Source organism: Macaca fascicularis, chromosome 10 (assembly GCF_037993035.2).
Source record: "Macaca fascicularis isolate 582-1 chromosome 10, T2T-MFA8v1.1".
NCBI lineage: Eukaryota > Metazoa > Chordata > Mammalia > Primates > Cercopithecidae > Macaca > Macaca fascicularis.
Window position 1 is genome coordinate 30,615,038 of NC_088384.1, and position 20,119 is coordinate 30,635,156.

Genomic DNA, 20,119 nt, shown 5'->3' on the forward strand with positions numbered 1-20,119 from the left:
AAAGCAGGGCCTCATGGGCTTCCAGGACCCCTCCCCCGACCCTGTGTCTGGGCACCTGTGCAGTGAATGAGAAGGGTGAGCAGGAGAGAGGACCAGGTCATGATGAAGATTGTCCCAAGTCCTGTCTTCTGTGCTCACAGCTGAAGCAGAGCTTCCCCAAATCTCTGCTTTCCCCTTTTTATACTCTGAGAGAAGGAGGGTCCATCCATGCAAATCAGATCCTCCAGCTTTCTGATCCCACTCTGGGCCCTGGGTCAAGCTTCTCTGCCTGAGGATGTCAGGGAGTGGCAGGGGTGGGGCCGTGTGGTCCCAGGGGGTAGAGAGTTCACATCTATGAGCCCTAAGCATAGGGCACCAAGCAGGACACTTGGCACTGGTCCTGCTCTCATCACACCCAGTCCTCTCAGGAATGGTACGCTGGCTCCCCCTCGTGTCCATTGTGCGACATTGTACACCACCATTGTATGACAAGGTGACCAGAGCCTCTCAGAGACACCCCTCCCTCCCTGTTGTTCTGTCCACGGCCCTCTCCATCAGGGCCAGGCCACGCAGCCCCCTGAGTCTTTTTTACATGACCTCAGGCCAGACTTCACGTTCTCCTGGGTTCCTCAGGGGTGAATCTGTCCATGGCTCCCTGGCTGTTCACTGTATAGGACTCAGGTGGTGACTCCACAAAGTCCTCTCATGTCAGAATGAAATCAAGAGCCCTGACCAGCCCCATGGACTCATTTCCTCAACTGTGGAGACACCGGGTTCTCTGCTCTCATGTCGCTCCTCCCTGGTGGCCAGAGCCCTCCTTCCTCTGTGGATTCTGCAGCGCTGGGTAGATAGGGAGCTCTTCCCTCCACGATGCCCGGGGTACATTCTCAGAGGGTTATGCTGGTAAATCTTTGTTCCCTCTCTTCCTTAGCAGACTTGCAGTCATAGTCATCTGGTTTCTTTGACCAGGGATCTCACCCAGGAGTCTGTTCTCCATCACTGAATGCCAGTCTGCAGGAGATCCTGGCAAATGACTTTGCAGTGTTTCGCTTAAGAGCAAAAAAAGCAAATATGCTCAGTATTTGAAGATGGGAAGAATTAAAACGCTAACTTGTTTTGACCGGAGTCTGTACTCAGGTGAGCCTGACACATGGTAGCCTTTAGGATCAACCATTCCAACTGGGATGTTTAGGAAATAATATGGTTCGAATTCAGTAATGAGTGTTTTGGGCATGTCTTAAAGATGATAGAAATGATTTATCTTTGATGTGTGATGACATCTAGAATATGATACATTAAAAACAATAAACTGAAGAAAAAGATAACCCTATTTATGAAAATGAAAAATGAGACAGATTGTATATGTGACTGCGGGAGTTCTGGCCTGATACACCCTGGGATCGTAATAAATATTTGTTTAGGGAATTTTAAGGGAATACAGAAAAACAGCAGGATGGTTATGTTAATATAAGTTGCAATACAGTAAGATTTTAAATGCTCCATTTAAACAGTGCAATAGTGAAATCTAATATTGACATTTAAATAAAACCAGTCCATATATGGAACTGAAATAAAATGTATGCTGTGTTTTGGGATCACATTTCAAGCGTGTCATTACTTTAAATGTTCCTTTTAGTGTGAGCCATGTTCCTTTACATAATGTTTATAGTTTTAAAAATGTGTTTGTTGTGTTTACATAACACATCAGGCATATTAAGTTTTATTTATTTCCAAGTAGAAATGAGCTATTAGATCTGGGCTTCGCTTCCTGTTTCCTTCTCATTGCGGTTTCTTTGGTGATGCATAGGTGGTCACAGAGAATTTTGTTGTCCTTTCCTCCCACTTTAATGAACGGGGGTCACCGAGGCTGAGCAGTGTCTCACATACAGGACAAGGCTGCCCATGGCCCCCTCCCCGCCCATGGATGCACTTCCTGGTGGATGCCCCACCAGCTCTTAGGCTGAGGGCAGAGAGAAGAACAGGTCCACAGCTAAGGAACCTGGACACCCAGAGGATCCGGGAGGGACAACAGCTGGGACAGTGAACCCTGGAGAGGGCACTGACCATAGATTTTGTATGTGATCCTCCTCAGGGACCCTCAGAGACAGAACAAAACCCCAGTACCTGTGTGTCTTGAGGGCCCAGGTCCTTCCAGGTCCTCCTTTTGTCACTGTTCTAGGCCCCGGGCCTCCTCTTCCTGTGAGTCGCAATGGACAGTCTCCTCTTCAGGCTGCACCCTCCTTATCACAACTGATCCCACACCCATCTCCTCCTCCCCCATAAGCCACGTCCTGCTCACTTCCATTAGCATTTTTGCATCATTCTGGATCACAGCCTCCCCGAGGATATCTCTGCAGGATATCCATGGTGCAGAGAGCTCAGCCCCTTGACAGGACAGCTGGGCCTGGGCCACCTGAGGCTGAGCATCTCTCTTGCTTCTCTTCTACACCAGCTCTAGGCCAAGCCAGATCCAGCCCTTTCAGAATGCTGAGCCCACGTTTTCTTAAGCATCCAACTTCCTGTCTCACATCTGTGGGTCCCACAGGCTGGACTCTCCTTTGCTGTCATCGCTCCCACAGTTTCAGAGCTCAGGCAATGGCCAGCATACCTGCACCAGAAGGAGGGGACACCTGTGGGACCAGGCCAAGGGTTCCTGGACTTCTGGGTCACACAGCCTGGATTCTTTCTTTTCTTCTTTTATTTTATTTATTATTTATTTATTTTGAGACGGAGTCTCTCTCTGTTGCCCAGGCTGGAGTGCAGTGTCGTGATCTCGGCTCATCACAACCTCCGCTTCCCGGGTTGAAGTGATTCTCCTGCCTCAGTCTCTCGAGTAGCTGGCATTACAAGCACCAGCCAACACGCCCAACTAGTTTTTGTATTTTTAGGAGAGGCAAGGTTTCACCATGTTGGCCAGGGTGGTCTCAAACTCCTGACCTAGGATGATCCACCCGCCTCGGTCTCCCAAGGTGATGGGATTACAGGCGTGAGCCGCCATGCCCAGCCAGGCTGGATTGTTTCTTGTCATTTCCACCGCATCCCCACCCACCATGTGTGGGCAGCTTATTTTGCTTCTTGAATCAAACTGATTCTCTGTCCATAAAGGAGTTATTGTCACTGAACTCTTGCTCTGCTTTCAGTAACATAACCTACAGCAGAAGCCTTGGCATGAACTGGTGTTGGTCACAGGCAGGGATAAAGGAGGGACAGGCAGAGAGGATGAGTGGGGCGGATCTTCTCTCACTTCTCCATGGGACAGGAACCCTTGGTAACAGAGTCAGGGTGCAGCTGTGTGACACTGATAACCAGCCTGTCCTCAGGCTGGAGCCCAGAGGTGGTCTAGGAGGCTGTGTGAATAAACCCAGGGCAGGAGAATCAGGCTGGGACCCCTGAATCACCATCACTGCTGTCCTAGGTCATAAACTTAGGGGCTGTCTCTGGGAGACCTCCGTAGCCATTTCCATGGAAATGCCAATGTTTCTGCTGCTCCCCATGCAGAAAAAGGAGACTTTGAGATGGGGGCTCCTCAAGAATTTTCCAGGGAGGAGTCACTTGAAGCAAAGATTGGGCAGTTTCTGTACCGGGATATTCCACAGACTCACCACTAGACCCTGACTCAGTGAGAAGCTGCAATGGTGTAAGAGAGGAGAAGAGAACACAGTCAGGCCCTGAGGGATCAGGAAACCCACCCTCAGCAGTCCTGAGTGGGATGAGCTGCAGGAAAGTCACATCCCCGCGAACTACTTCCCCCGTGGCCAAGGAGCAGCCTCAGCCTCGTCTCAGCCATGGCGGAGCCTCCCCTTGACTCTCTCATGTCCTACATAGAGGTTTACTGGGCTCAGGCCCCCAGTTACCTTCAGACCTAACCCCATCTCCTGACATTTCCACTGAAATGCAGGTTTCCAGGACTGAGCCAGGTCAGCTCTCTATCCGGAATTCCTCCCTGACCTGCATCCTCAGGCAGCATTTCATATTTGAGGGCCTTGTTCCTGGGACACAGCAAACCTCAGACAGCCCTGAGAATAAACTATTGGGAATGGAAGGGGAGGTCTCTGCTTGTACACTGGAAGAACAGAGTCCATGCTGCAGGGGACTGTTCACCTGCTACCATATCCCCAGGCTCTGACCATGATGCGAACTAGGAAAGCCTCATTTTGTTTCTTTCAAAACAAAAGCCCAGCTCCACAGGCACTGGTGTCAGCACACATGGACAAGCAGCCAACACTTCAGGGTCATCAGCTGCTTTGATTTTGTTTTGTTTTACTGAGATTTCAGAAGGATGGATGGGAAATTGAGAGAAGAGCCTTTAGCAACTGGAAAGTACATCCAAATGTAGTTTGTCCCTAGGCCGGTTATTTTAAAATTTAAAAATTGCTTGAGCAAGACCCAGAGCGGGGTGAGATTTTGTCCCACTTCCCCATCTGTGTGTGTCACTGTGAGAAGCGCTGCTGCGCCCAATGGCACAGTAATAGTCAGCCTCATCCTCAGACTGGAGCCCAGAGATGCGTAAAATCCCTGTGTTCGCTGAAGCATCTTTGGATCCAGAGAAGCGACTGGGGACTCCAGAGCCCTGGTGCTTATCTGAGTCTGATTTGTACTTCAGAAGATACCGGGGAGGACTCCCTGGCTTCTGCTGGTACCAGTGTATAGTGTAGTCACCAACATTGGTGCCACCACTGAAGGTGCATGTGAGACTGGCTGATGCTCCAGGAGATGCTGAGAGGGAGGCCGGCTGAGTCAGCACAGGCTGGGAGAGGGAACCTGCAAACACAGACATTATTGGGTGCTAAGGCAGAAACCAGGGTCAAGTTTTTCAGGGATCTTTGCCAGAAGAGTGAGAATCAGGCTGGGTGGCTGGCCCTGGTCTGTGAAGCCTATTCCTACCTGTGCAGTGAGAGAAGAGCAGGAGGAAGAAAGGAGTCCAGGCCATGTTGGACACAGCCTCTTACCCCAACAGTGGGGCTGGGCTGCCCCAGGCCTCCTTTTCTTCCCACCCTCTGCAGAGGAGGGGCTGCTCATGCAAATGTGTTTCCACCCAGGGACTGCCCAGCCCCTCCCTGAGCCCTGAGGATGCAGCTCAGCTCACTCTGCAGACTGGGCAGGAGGAAGGTTTGCTTTTCTTCTTGCAAGGCCCTGGGAGGAAGCACCTGTTGAGACCATACACAGGACCCTGCTCAGGGAGCTCTGCCAGGCCAGAGGGGACACAGCTGCTGAGTCCCCATCAGTGAGCACAGGGCCCCGCTCCCAGTCCTGGATTTCTTTGAGTGAATGGTCTTTACTGAGCAGCCATGTAGCAAAAACAGGGCAGCCCCACAACATCCAACACTGGTCCCAGGACAGGCACTTTCCCACAGCTCAGAGACCTCAGAACCCCGCTGGTCTCCGCAGCTCTCCAGTCACTGTCTGTATTCACATATGCATGGTCTGATTCCTAGACACTGCTTCTCTCATCCTATTCATTATACTGTGATTTCTCACATCCAGAAGCAGTCTTGGTCTGTGGGATGTGTAGACCTGTACATACATAACTTTTAAAGGTGTCAGCACCCCAAAAGGGCATTTTAGAAAAATCTATTTGCCGCATGTGCCATCGGAGTGGGCATCATGGAAAATGGGTCAGCTAAGGAGCCAGGTTGAAGGGCAGCTAGGGGCTGTTCAAAAAGACAGTGAATAATGAAAATTTTCCAGGAAAAATAAAGGATCCAAAACACATTAAAGGCAGCAATTCAGCAAAAGTCATATTTACAACTGTTTCCTACATTGTATAAAGATTTGACTCAATTTTGTGATACAGGAAAACTAATAGATTTGCTAGACTTACCTTTGTCAGTGAGCAGTGTGACATATTTCACTATTTTATGAAATTAGCCGTTATCTCCCTAAGTAAAACATCATTTTCTGCACAGTGGTGTCATATTTTTTGGTCAAGAAATTGTTCTAGCTGTTATACAAATTGTATTGTGATATTACCACTTGTATTTTTTTACTAGGTGTTTTCGGTTAATTAGAAATATCAGTATGTATTATACCCACAAGCTCTCTTGCAAATGAGTTGAATGTCTGAGGAGACAAAGGCAGAGACCACCACTTCTCAGTGTAGCCATGTCTACTCTTGTGCTAACTGTGCAAATGACCCCAGGATTTCTAGACTCACAAGGTGTTTAGTGAATAATCTAGAATCAGGATCAGTCACTTTTCTCAGGCACTCTCTCCTCAAGGCATTTGGAGACATCCCTCTCATTCAGATGGGGCAGGCAGGGCACTCCCTGGCTAAAGACCCTTAAGTAACTCCTCGTTGTTATTATAAAACCTGAACCCTGAGGTCTCAGCCCCCTGTCCTTCACACTGTGGCCCCTGCACACCCCCACAGCCCAACTCACAGCCCCTGCCCTTGCTTTTAGGGCCCCAGGCTCACTCACTTGTCTTTCCTGGGAAAACCTGAGCTGTCTTTTCCACATTCGCCACACCAGCTTCTCCTCTGCCTGCTGGAGAAGATGGGCTCCTACTTGAAGTCACAGTGTAAGCTTACATTTTGTCCACGTTGTACACCTGTTAAAAGAAGAACATAAACATCTCATCACAAGCAAGGATAATTTCAATACTGGTTAGCACGGAAACTTTTGAGTCATACAAATATACAGAGAATTTTCTAATGAATTGTTTGTGCCCATGAGCCAACTTTGACCATCATCAATGTAGTTCATCTTGTTTAATTTTTCAACCCATTTTACCCATCCACTTACTCCCTCGCTGGATGATTTTTCCAACAGATCAACAAAGCAATATCATATCATTGGCACATAAATTAACAAATATATACATTTGAAGTGCTCCATAATTCTTGTACATTAAAGCAACAGATTCCAAGGACTCTCACATTAATAGATTTGTCTTTTAATCCTTTATGTTTAAAATTAATTTATTGTAATAATTGGGAGACTGAAGGAAGTACAATGAATGCTACAATTTGCAGATGCAGGACTCACAGCATTGCATATTGGATTAGAATAAAGTACAGATGGACACCTACAATCATAATTATTTAATGGCTTTACCCACTCCTCCTAGTGCAGAAATATCTCTTCTGTGGACACAGAGCTCATAAACCCATCATTCTTCCTTCAAGAATTTCCCCATCAAAGTCTATTATGGGACTTGGGACTGATGAGTTGAATGTTTGAATTGCATTGATCGTATGGCTGATAGAAAGCTCTGTAATTAACTTTGTGTTGAAGGATATCTAATGTAAAACTTCTTAGCTATATAAATATTGCTAGATATTTTCCCAACTCACCCATGTTCTGCAGTTTATTTGCTCTTGAGAGATTTTGTCCCCAGAATTTGCTTCATCATCTACTTACTTCCTGTGGTTTTTTAAGCAGGACTGGGAAAGCCCATCACGCCCTCTCCACTTTCTCCACATGAACCCATAGGATCCAGCATATGTGGATCCATGGGAATCAGACCATAAATGAGTGAACAGATGCTGTGATTGGCAGCTGCAGAGACCAGCTGAGCTCTCAAGTCTCTGGGCCATGGGAGGTATGTGTGATATCTATGTATTTGCATATCCATATCCTTCTCCTGATAACCAAATCCAAAGACAAAACTTCATACTTAATATCTTCTTTTGAATGAACTTGGAATTTCAAACACAAAATATCCAGAATTTTTAAAAAAATTATTATATTGATCTCAGATCTGTACGTCTTTTGAGGATTCCAGTATAGGAGAACTCACATATTTAACAAACATGTATTGAGTCTGTCCTTAGTGCCAGGCAGTGTTTTGGGCTCTGTAGCTACAGCAATGACAAGACAGAAAACAAGAGCAAGAATAAACAATCACATGGAGGTTGGATCTCAGCAGGGGAAAACCTTGAATAGAGTCACTAATTGTAAAGAAACATCTTCATGTGGCTGACCCTGCCCTGACAAGTTCATCACTCTAGGGATCTGAAGCCCATTGCTGACAGCTGAGAGACATGCATTTCTATAATTCTGAAGAATGGATTGACTTGTTCAAAAGTTGATGATGTTATTTCAATACATGTGTTATATATAATCCTGCTTCAACAGAATGAGCTCAATCTCCTTGGCCTCACAAATGGCTGGGGTCTTACTGTAGGGCAGAAATAAAACAGAACCTTCTCATCACCCAGAAGAATTCCTAAGGGGAACCAGACAACTGAGTATGGGGAGGGAACTTCAATATCAGATAACCTCCCTACCGCTCTGTTTGTGATGGAGACAGAGCAGCAGACACCACAGGCCTGGAAGCCTGCCCTGGGAAGGAGGCAGGGATGAAAGGAGGTAAAGAGAAGGGTGAATAAAAATGCCTGGGAGGGGCCTGGACAAACTGCAAATTAGCGTACCCTCAAATCATGTGTAAAACCAAAAAAAAAAAAAGCACAAAGGTTTGATCACCTTTGCGGAAATATTGAGAACAAAAATGAAAGAATGCATCCCAATGAAGAAACGTACTGATTTTGATTGTTTGAGATGAGATAGCTGGGAAGTGAATTTGGTGGTTTTTAATAGTTTTATTTTATATAATAGGCATGTATTGCTTTGAAAGCAACTCAATAAAACAAACTTTGGTAATATACAAAACGAATAGTTTCTTCCCTTTGCTCTTAGCTCAGAAAGCCCATACTTTGAAGATGCTTTTTTCTGGAGGAAATCCATTTAGACTCAGCCTTTAGATCTGATCCAGCTGTTAAGGTTCTTTTTGGAATGTAAATTAACTCTTCTTTATTTTTTTTCTAGATCCAGTTACTCCCAAATCATTCTTACATTTCCTACATTTCAGGGCTTAAGCGGAAATAGGAATCAATTCAAATCCTTCCCTTCCCCTTTCTATGGCTGGTCCACATGGAAGCTGCCATGAGAGCTGGCGTGTCTGATCATGTGATCTCCACATCACAAGGGCCTAGGGAGGTTTATGTCTTGGTTCCTCTTATGAGTCTGTCACTGTGCTGAGCACCACTATAGTGCAGCCAGCAGTAATACTCAGCTTCATCCTCAGGCTGCGCACCTGACAGTGTCAGGGCAGCTTTACCCCCAAGGAGGGAGCCTGAGAACCGGGCAGGGGTCCAGGAGAGCTTGTTGCTTGTATCATAAATCAGTGTTCTAGGGGCTTGGCCAGGCTTCTGCTGAACCAGTAGGGATAATGACTCCCAGTGACTGCTCCAGCACTGGAGCCACAAGTGAGAGTGACTGTCCCTCCTGGGGACACAGTCAGTGAGGGCTCCTGAGTCACTACAGCCTGAGAATTGGACCCTGAAACAAAAAAACAGACACATGTTAGAAATTAGAAAGGGAGACACAAGGATCCTTCCAAAGGCTGGTATTTGAAATCTCTCTTAACCTGGGCAGCAAGTGAGAAGGAACTGGAGGAGGAGCAGAGTCCAGGCCATGGTGCTGGTATTGGAAGGGATCCCTGGCTCCAGAGCTGGGGCTGGATTCTGATGGCTCTTTATCTCCTATTGAGCTCTCAACAGGGAGGGGGTGTGTTGTGTGCTACTTTATGCAAATCTTTACTGCCTTTACCACCACCTAGGTCCACAGCCCTGAGAGCAGCTACCCTATAAGGGGCCAGCCCAGGGTGGCTGTGTGCTGTGGATTTGCCCTATGGGAGGAAGCAGCTGCTTTAACATTTACATGAGTCAGTGAGCAACTGTGCAGGGTTCATTCAGTTTGAACCTCTTAAGCTTCTTATAATCCAAGAGACCCCGACCGCCCCCTGGTGGCTTTCCTGGACTGAGAATGCATGGTCTTTCACTTGTTTAGCAAATTAATTTTTATCTTTGGACATCGCCACAATATTTCCGAGGCTAATTCACACCCACTACTTGTCTATTCTTTGCTCATTCCCATTTGTACTACTTTCTCTTGCTGTAGCTGAAATCCTGCCCCCGTGACTGTAATTCGATTTTAGTGCTACATGGTGTTCATTATTATCCGAATGGTTTGAATGACTAAATAATTGTTTTAATGACCTACTGACTCTTTGAAACTATTTGTGTGGAGCCTCATATTGGATAAACAGCTCGTTTAAGTGAGAATTTTTTAAATAATTTACTTTAGAGAATTTTTAAAAAGAAAATGACCAAAGGTTAAAGGTTGAAGTTTCATTGTCAATTCAGTGGAAACTCAAGTGAACCATGAGGATGATCATCAAGGTCTACATAACAACCCCACTCTCACCCACCCCATCACTCAAAAATTTTCTGGACACCATGCCTGGGTGAGCTTTGCTGGTTGGCGATGCTTCCTACATAGAATCACACATTGTTGCCAGCAGAATGCAGCATCATCTATTACTCCACTGGGAGAGGACAACTGGATGCTTGTGCTTGGAATTCTCCTGAACTCTGCCCATGTGCCTCTTCCCTTGAATTATTTTAATCTGTATTGTTTCACTGTAGAAAAAAATCATATTAATGAATGTCACAGTTTTCAGTGAGTTATGTGAGTCCTTCCAGGGAATCATAAGAAGCGAAGGGCTGTTGTTAGCCCTTATCTTACAATCATCTTCAGAATTGAGAGTGCTCTTGGGAATCTTCAGTCCTCCCAGGTTCCAATCTCACATTATTCTTTTTTTTTAACTTCAAAACAAATTTTATTTAGGAAGAGTTTTTCATTTTGTTAATGATGCAAGCAAACTTCTTTCACAATTACACTTCTAGAAATCTAATAGTTTCAGAGATCTAAGTCTTCAAAGGTATGTTTTAAAATTAATAACAAAACCAAACCCATACCAAAAGGATATCACTTTTTGGTTTGGAAGGGACAGTCATTGATTTCAGGTGTTCTCAGAAACGGGCTCACCACTTCCTTGGAAAATAGATAGCATGGAATCAGTGCCCACAGATGGAAATGTCTTTAGATATGTTAGTTATTTGGACAAGATTATTCACTCCTTAGAAAATACAGTAAGATAAAAAGTGCCAGCTGGCAAGGTATGCAGTCCAGAGGGATTACAAGATGTTGGGATCAGTAGCTGTTGGCTTATCGCACAGAATATAAGAGCAGGAAGTGGAAGTGGAAGAAGAATGATGATGAGCAGGGCATCTCTCACAGTCTTATTCAGCCTTTTAACTTGCTAAGTGGATAGGCTATATTCTGCAGAATCTTTGAGAGAACGTTTGAGACAGTTCAAAAACAACAACAAAAGCCATCTAGTATTACTCCCCAGAAATCCACATTTGAGAAGAAGGAGGGAACTATTCAGGGTTCCCATGGAGGACTGTGCCTCCCATCCACTTCTGTCTCCCGGAGATACAAGACTTCAGCCAGAGTGTCCTCTACCACAGCATCCCAGCCTATGTCACTAATAGGGAAGTAAGTGAGATCCTTTGAAGGATACTTACAGCACAGTCCAAAGTTAATGCAAACCATGCAACTGTTTTCCCGGGAGATGGCTGGAAACCAACCCCCTCAAAAATATCTTTTCAAACAACATCTTAATTGACACCATTTTTATAAAATATTATTTTACTGTGCAGAATCTGTTTTAGGCTCTTCTGTGCTTCAGCCAAAAAGTCTTTTTTCTCAAAATACAAATAATTCTTGAACTTTTAAAAGTCTTGTCTTTGTAAGTATCAGACAATAAGTTGGCTGTCTCTGTGTTTTCAGGAAGGTTAATATAAAATCCCAGGACCTGTCCTCGTCCATAGCTAGAAGAGTATTATTTGCCAGTGGACTGGTGGAACTTGGTTCCTTTTGGCTCTGCCAAGAATAGCTAAATTTATCATAACCTAAGGGAGATTGATGGTTACCTTAGGGCTGAAACCAATCCCATTGGCAGTGGTGTCTGGTGACAACTCATCCTTGGTGATTTCAAAGTACCATGTCCCTTTCCATACTCCATGAGAGGCCTGCATCCTAGAGTAGCCCTTCTTCCCAACTGCAGTCAGCCAGCTGGCCATTGGAGATCTTTACCTGGGGAGCTCAATCATGTTGGGCTAACAAAACCTGTTCACAGAAGCAGTCACTGTGGAGGTCTTCAGGAATAAATTCTCCTGCTTAGCAGTCTTCAACCTTCTGAGGATCAAGGGTGTGTGGATCAGGCTCAGTCAGAATATACCAGTAGCCATCTTTGTTAAGTGGGTGTTTTAAAAGGTGTAAGGGGCAAGGCACTGAGCAGAAAACAAAGGGTCCCTCTGGGCCTTCTTGGTGTTCTCTGAGATCTCATCCTGCTGTTTGCACTGAGTGTCTCTTCTTCTTTTCTGCTGCTTCCTGTTCAGTTCCCCCATTCAGATTCCTACTCACAGACCAGGCACTGCTTTGCTTTTGGTTGTCCATAAATAGGATCAGTGTTACCAAGGTCCTGATCCAAAAGTCCACATCTTGGGCGATCTTCTTTCAGGTCTTTATTCCTTGGATCCAGGTGTTTCTTTACCAAGAATAAATCTCTTTCTTTACTCATTGTTTTAACAATGTTATTCAGCCTAGTCATTTCCCAGGTGTCTGAATGGTCATCATGCACTCCCAGTATTTATCAAGAAATGGTGTAATATTCGTCTTGTGTTGGGGACTGCCATGCCAGGTTGACCAAAGCACTAAAGGACATTTCCTTCATGTTTGCTTGCTTCTGGATGAAATATGCCACTATCATGATGTACATTGCAATGAAAACCGTAGTTGGTCATGAAAGGTAGACAGGATGACTTATCTTTGCCAGATATATCAAGTATGAACCATTTTCATAGGAGAGCAGATGCCCCTCTCCAGCTTGAGAGGCTGCTACCACTACTGCCAGCTTCATCTCCCCTTCTTTGGTCCTTGTTGCACTAGCAGCTGCTCCTGGACTGGGTCAGGCACCCACCACTACCACCATGGCCACTCCTAGACTTTCTCATGTTATTTTGTGTCACCTGCAATGAGGCACCTTCAACTCTATTTGTCTGTTAGGGTGCTGTGGGGCTGGCACAGAAGGAAGGGTGTCGTGGACACTCTCCTAGTCCTCTATATTTTTATTGCTCTTGGAAGTAGAGAAACTGCTTCAAATATTAATCTTTTTCTTTTTGACTGTGGTAAATTATTCAAACACAAAATACATTATTTTAACCACCTTCAAGCATATGCTTCAGTGTCATTAAGTAAAGTAATATTGTTGTACAACCACAATCCCATCATTCATCTCCAGGAATTTTTCATCTTCCCAAACCAAAACTTCATACCTGGAAAACATCATTCCACTTCTTGTCTCTATGGATTTCACTACACTAGATACCCCATATAAGGGCAAGCAAACAACTTTTGTCCTTTTGAAACCAGCTTATTTCTGCTGGCATCATGTCTTTAGGGTTTATCTATGCCATCGCATGGGTCAGAACTTTCTGTTTAAGGCTGAATAATATTCCCCTGTGTGTGTATACTATATCTTGTTTATCCAATAGATGACACTTGGGCTGCCTCCACCTTTTAGCTATTGTGAATGATGCTGCTATGAACAAGGGTGTGCAATTTTCTCTTTGAGATCCTGCTTTCAATTCTTTGAGGCACATGCCCAGAAGTGAATATTCTGATAAAATGGTAGCTCCGTGTTTAGTTTTCTGAGGAACTGTCATCCAGGCCGCCACAGTGGATGCATAATTTTATGGTCCCTCCAGCAATACATAACAGTTACAATTTCTATACATCCTTGCTAGAACTTGTTATTTTCTATTATTTTGGTAAAGCCATCCTAATGGGTGTGGGTCCTAATTTTGTTTTGGGTTGTTTCCTGTTTGCATAAGTATTGAAATGTAAGAGATTTATTTTCTTTCTTTCTTTCTCTTTCTTTCTTTTTCTTTCTTTCTTTCTCTTTTTCTTTCTTTTCTTTTTCTGTCCTTTCTTTCTTTCTTTCCTTTCTTTCTCTTTCCTTTGTCTCTCTGTCTCTTTCTCCTTTCCTTACTTTCTCTCTCTTTCTTTCTCTCTTTCTCTCTCTCTCTCTTTGTAGAAACAGGGTTTTGCTTTGTTGCCCAAGCTGTTCTTGAACTCTTGACCTCAATCTATCCTCCCATCTCAGCCTCTCAAAATTCTGGGACTACAGGCATGAGTCACCATGCCCAGCCATGATATGTTTTAACATGGTGATTTTTTTAATTCTAAAACATTACTGAGTACATTTAATCATTCTGACAAAGTGTGTGTGTGTGTGTGTGTGTGTGTGTGTGTGTGTGTGTGTGTGAGACTTTTAAGGGTATTCTACATAGACATTAAGTCAAATGAAAACAGAGATAATTTTACTTTTTATTTCTAATTTTTATTCTGTTTATTTCTCTTGCCTAATTGCTCCAGCTAGGTCATCCAATACTGTTTTGAATAGAAGTGGTGAAAATGTGCATTGTTGTTTTGCTGCTGATAGATATAGCAAAAACATACCTTTGGTCTTTCAGATTGCATATGATGTTAGTTGTGGGATTTTCATAGATGGCCTTTACTATGTTGACGTAGTTTCCTTCTGTTCATAGTTTGTTGAGTGTTTTTACCATGAAAGGGTGTGGAGTTTTGTGAAATGATTTTCTGTAGCCTTAGTCTTACTGCTTTGCATCTGGAAGAGCAACTCTGCTCCACACCCACTCATACCCCCTAAACTATATGCCTGTTGTTAGAGATGAATAAAAATCTTGTGTTCTCCAGGGGCCAGGGGGCTACTCCACCAGACCCACAGTAGTGGTCACCTGTGTGAGGGGATTGGGGAGCAGAAGAGGCCCTCATGGGTTTACCTGTGGACTCTGCTGCAAGCCATAGTAGCTGTAGATGTAGACTTCTCTGTAGATGTTGACTGGGATGGAGCTACCCCTGCCACCCTGGACTCAGACATGGGCAAGGAGTCCAGGGAAAACAGAAGCATGGACCAGAATCAGAAGCAATAAGGTGAGGGGACTAGGCTCAAGGGGACTAGGCTCGGGCTCCTGTGAGTAGTTTGGGGTGACTGTTACAGCAAGTGACCCCATTTGTCCCAGAGTTGGTGGCTGTGTTGATAAGTCTCTCAAGGAAGCCAGTTTCTCCCTCACTCTGACCACCTGCTGCCTATGGCTCCTCTCCCTGTAGATTGATCAGGAATGAAACCTTCATAACTCTCAAATTTAGGAGACCAGCTAGACTTCTATGGATGTTCCAGAGTTTCCATTAATGGGTTTTAGATGAAAGGAAAGGGTGTGCAATGCTTTCTTCACTCAAATCAGCCCCCTCTTCTTGTCTGCCAGGCCCTTCATAGAACCTCAGTCCAAACAGTCACTGGAATACATTTCCCAGGTGGGGTGGAGAAGGCCAGGTTGTCTGAATCTGGTTCCCTGTGAGGACACAGCAGTTGAGCCCAGTGAGCAGTGAGCAGATGATACAGGGTGACAGCAGGATGGTTTCCCAGTTGTTCTTATCTGTAGACCCCTCAAGGACAAGCCTACAGCACACAGTGCTGCCCCAGTAGCAGACCAACTGACCCCTACAGTTTCTCTCTACCTTTGTCTATTTTCTTCTGCATGAAAGATATGACTGTGAGGGCCCTTGTTAAGCTGCATTTGTACTTATTACTCTGAACAGAATTCCTGTGCCATGACATATCTGTCCGGTCCATGCTGCTATTTTTAGTAAAGTCCTTGGATCTTGGTCTCACTGAAGGGGATTCTCTGACAGACATCAGAGCAGGGAGCCCAGTTTGGTGAAGGGGAAGCCATCATAAATGCAGGCCTGTGCCCAGAGATGCCTGCTTCTTCCCCACTCAAGATTGTGGCCCCTTTTCAGACTGCCAAGTCCTGTCCTGGAAGCTCTGGGCTCTCAAGGTGGGTCTCCCCTTGCTCTCAGCCCATCCACCTTCAGCATCAAAAGGATACTGGAGTTTGGTCTCTCACTGGACAGAAGGAGAGGCAGGCTGAGCCCTTCTGTCTCTTACATGTTATTTATTTACCCCTGGCTTAAGCCCCGCTGTGTGGGGACCAAGGAGCACCCTTGCGTCTGGTTTTGAAAAACTTACGAGGTCCCTCATCCAGAACTCTGGCTGTAGCAACTCCTGGGGAGGTCCAGAGTCTGCACACTTGAAGAATAACAGAAAGAAGAATTAGGGAAGTGAGTAGGCATTATTGATTGGGAATCATATACTGTGTATTTACTACTAACTGGTGCTCACGTGAGGGTAGCTGTGTTAGAGAAACTCTGTCTTTGAGGTTCAGCTCATAGACCTGGCATGAGGAAGAGAAGGCCAGCCCCAGCTCTGTCTCTTCCAGGATTTGAACCGTGTGAGGAGTTGGCAGATAAACTACAGGGCACCCAGGTAAGTTTGTATTTCAAATGAAAAATATCGTGTGGGAGACACACATACTAATTCTTTGTCATTGTTTTACTGAATTCAAATTTGACCTCCAGTGTTTTTATTTGATAAATTGCAGAATCCTACCTCCAGGCCACAAGCACTCCCTCTCTAACCAGGGCCTACTGCATGAAAAGCAATCATTAAGCTGTTGTCAGGATTCAATGAGGTCACACTCTCAAGAATTAAAAAATGTTGGTCAATAGTAAGGTTGTAGTTGTACTAAATCTTGATACAACCTATCAAAACCTCCAGGATACAGCAAAGGAAGTGCTTACAGAAAAGTGCTTACAGAAATACATACATGAACGTGTCTGAAAGAGCACAAATAGACAATTTAAGGTCACACCTCATGGAACTGGAGAATCAAGAACAATGCAAACCCAAACCCAGCAGAAAAAAAGAAATAACAATATCAGAGCAGAACAAAATAAAATTGAAAGAAAAACAATACAAAAAATAAATAAAACAAAAATAGATTCTTTGAAGAGATAAATAAAATTAATAGACCATTAATGAGATTAACCAAGAAAAGAAGAGAGAAGATCCACAAAAGCTCAAATAGAAATGAAACAGATTTTACCACTGATACCACAGAAATATAAAAGATTATATTAGGTTACTATGAACACCTCTATGTAAACAAACTATAAAACCTAGAAGAGATGGACAGATTTCTATATATATACAACCCTCCTAGATCAAACCAGGAGGATATAGAAACTCTGAGCAGACCAATAAAAAGCAGCAAGATTGAAAGGATAATTTAAAAAGCCAACCAAAAAAAGTCCAGGACCAGAGAGATTCACATTTGAATTCTATCAGACATTGAAAGAATTGGTACCAAGTCTATGACACTAATTATGATGGTTAATATAGAGTGTCAACTTGACTGGATTGAAGGATGCAAAGTATTGATCCTGGGTGTGTCTGTGAGGCTGTTGCCAAAAGAGATTAACATTTGAGTCAATGGGCTGGGAAAGGCGGACCCTTAATCTGGGTGCGTGCCATCTAATGAGCTGCCAGCATGGCTAGAATACAAGCAGACAGAAAAATGTGAAAAGAGAGACTGGCTTAGTCTCCCAGCCTACATCTTTCTCCTGTGCTGGATGCTTCCTGCTCTTGAACATCGGACTCCAGGTTCTTTGGTTTTGGAACTTGGACTGGCTCTCCTTGTTCCTCAGCCTGCAGACGGCCTATTGTGGGACTCATGATCATGTGAGTTAATACTTAATAAACTCATATATATATTCCATTAGTTCTGTCCCTCTGGAGAACCATGACTATTACAGTAATCCACAGGAGGGAGAAAGAGGGAATCCTTCCTAAATTATTCTATGAAGCCAGTGTCACCCTAAAACCAAAATGAGGATAGGACCTAACAAAACAGGAAAACTACAGATCAATACCCCTGATGAATATAAATGCAAAAATCCTAAACAAAATACTACCTAACCAAATCCAACAGCTATCAAATCATAGTCCACCATGGATGAAGTGGGTTTCTTACCAGGGATGCAGGGATGGTTTAACATACACAAGTCAATAAATGTGATATACCACATAAACAGGAAAAAAAATCACATGATTATCTCAATAGATGCAGAAAAAGCACTTGACAAAATCCAGCATTACTTCATGATTAAAACCCTCTGCAAAACTGGCATAGAAGAGACATACCTTATGGTAAAAAGAAGTCCTCTATTACAAACCCACAGCCAATATTATACTGAATAGAAAACAGTTGAAAGCATTTCCCCTGAGAAGTGGAAGAAGACAAGAGTGCCCACTTTCACCACTTCTGTTCAACATAGTACAAGAAGTCTTAGCCAGAGCAATCAGACAAGAGAAAGAAATTAAGGGCATCCAAATTGGTAAAGAGGAAGTAAAACTGTCATTGTTTGCTGATAATATGAACATAACCTAGGAAACCTTAAAGACTCATCCAAAAAGCTCCTAGAACTGGTAAATGAATTCAGCGATGTTTCAGAATATGAAATGAAGCTACACAAATCAGAAGCTCTGCGGTACAACAGCAACCAAGCTGAGAATCAAATCAAGAACTCAACCTCTTTTACAAATAGCAGCAAAAAGAAAAATACTTAGGAATATACTTAACCAAGGAAGTGGTTAACCAAAGACCTCTACAAAGAAAACTACGAAACACTGCTGAAAGAAATCATAGATTACACAAACAAATAAAAACACATCCCATCCTCATGAATGGGTAGAATCAACATTGGGAAAACGATCACACTACCAAACACGAGACCCATTCAGGTCTAAGGCCAGCCTTGAGCCTCTCCCCTCCCCCAGGCTTCAGTGCCTCTTCCCCAGAAACACACGCTAAATCTGACCATTCTCTCCCAGTGACCTCAGCTGGTCCTACTGCCTTCGTGCTTCCCACCTCCTTGTCCACCTTCTCGGAGGCATCTGGACTTTTCTTCACAGACTTTACTCAGATCCTGTGTCCTTCTTGTCCAACCCTCGAATGACTTCTCTACCCTTCCCCACCCAAGCCCTCCTCTCCTCACTGTGAAGGCATCTTACTGCATCGATATTTTTACTTGATTGTCTTTTCTTTTCTACTACCTGCTGTCAGCTCCATGAGGTCAGGAACTCTTTCGCTCTTGTCCTCCCTGTGTCCTAAGCCCCTCACCCTGAGCCTGGCACACAGTAGATTCTCGGTGAATGCTATGGATGGACAGGCCTCTGGTAGCCGACTGTCCTGGGTCAGACACAGTGGACTCTTTGTCCCTAGTCCTGTCTTGACCCATCACAGACTGGCTCCCAGGCCAGCCTGACCCTGGTATGGATGCATTTTTCTCAATATGAGGCCATATGACAGTGTACTGCTGCTACGAGTAGAATGTGTGGATAGAATTGAGAGAAGAGGGATGCATTTTCTAGACTATGTTCACTTGTGTGGATCTGAAACTCTAAAATGTGACCACGCAGTGTTAATCAGCGGACTTGGCCAAGGGGCGGGGCTGGGCAGGGATGCCTTTTCCCTGGGCAGGCAGCAGGTTTTTCTCCCACTTTTCCACTGGGTGGTAGGACTGCATGAGCATGGATGCTTGTGTCCCAATCGGAGCATAAGAATCAGCCTTGTCCTCCGCCTAGAGCCCAGAGATGCTCAGGGAGGCCGTGATCCTCAACCGGGCGCCCAAGAACCAGACTGGGACCTGTGCAGACTGATGACTGTGTCATAGATGAGGAGTTTGGGAGAACTGCCAGGAATTGCTGGTACCAGAACACAGACCCACACCCAGCCTTGCTGCTGCTTCCAGTACAGGAGCTGGTACTCATCTGCCCCATAGACTTGAACAATGTACACAGCTAACTCAGGACAGACAGGGCCCAGAACCCTGATATCTGGACAGACACAAGATGAAAAGAGGTGGGTCAGTGGAAAAGGGAACACTTAGAGCCCTCATTCCTTTCATCCACAGCCCTGATACCTGTGCAGTGAATGAGAAGGGAGAGAGGGGGAGGAGCCCAGGCCATGGTGGGGACCCTCACACAGCTCTGCATCCTGAGGACCCTCAGCTGGGCCTGGGCTGCCCAAGGCCCTCCTACTCCCTCTATCAGCCACGGGTGAGGGGGAATGCTTCATGCAAACCAGCCTCCCACCCTGGGCTACCCAAGCCCTGACTCTAACCCCTACCTGAAAAGCTGACCCTGGGAGGGGTTGGACTTGGGTGGGGCTGTTCTATGGCTTTCCAAGAACCTATGAGGCAAAGCTGCTGGTCACAGTGAGCAGGGACAGAGGGATCCAGCTCAGGGTTGCAGGTGGCTCCCAGCTGGGATCCACGGCACAGGCCATGGTGCCCCTGCTGCCTGA

At 44.9% G+C, this 20,119-nt stretch overlaps 1 pseudogene; it reads right to left on the reverse strand.

Moving 5' to 3' along the window:
* Positions 1-11,210: 11,210 nt before the first annotated feature.
* LOC102116481 (set1/Ash2 histone methyltransferase complex subunit ASH2 pseudogene) lies at positions 11,211-12,646 on the reverse strand (annotated as a pseudogene).
* Positions 12,647-20,119: the final 7,473 nt, after the last annotated feature.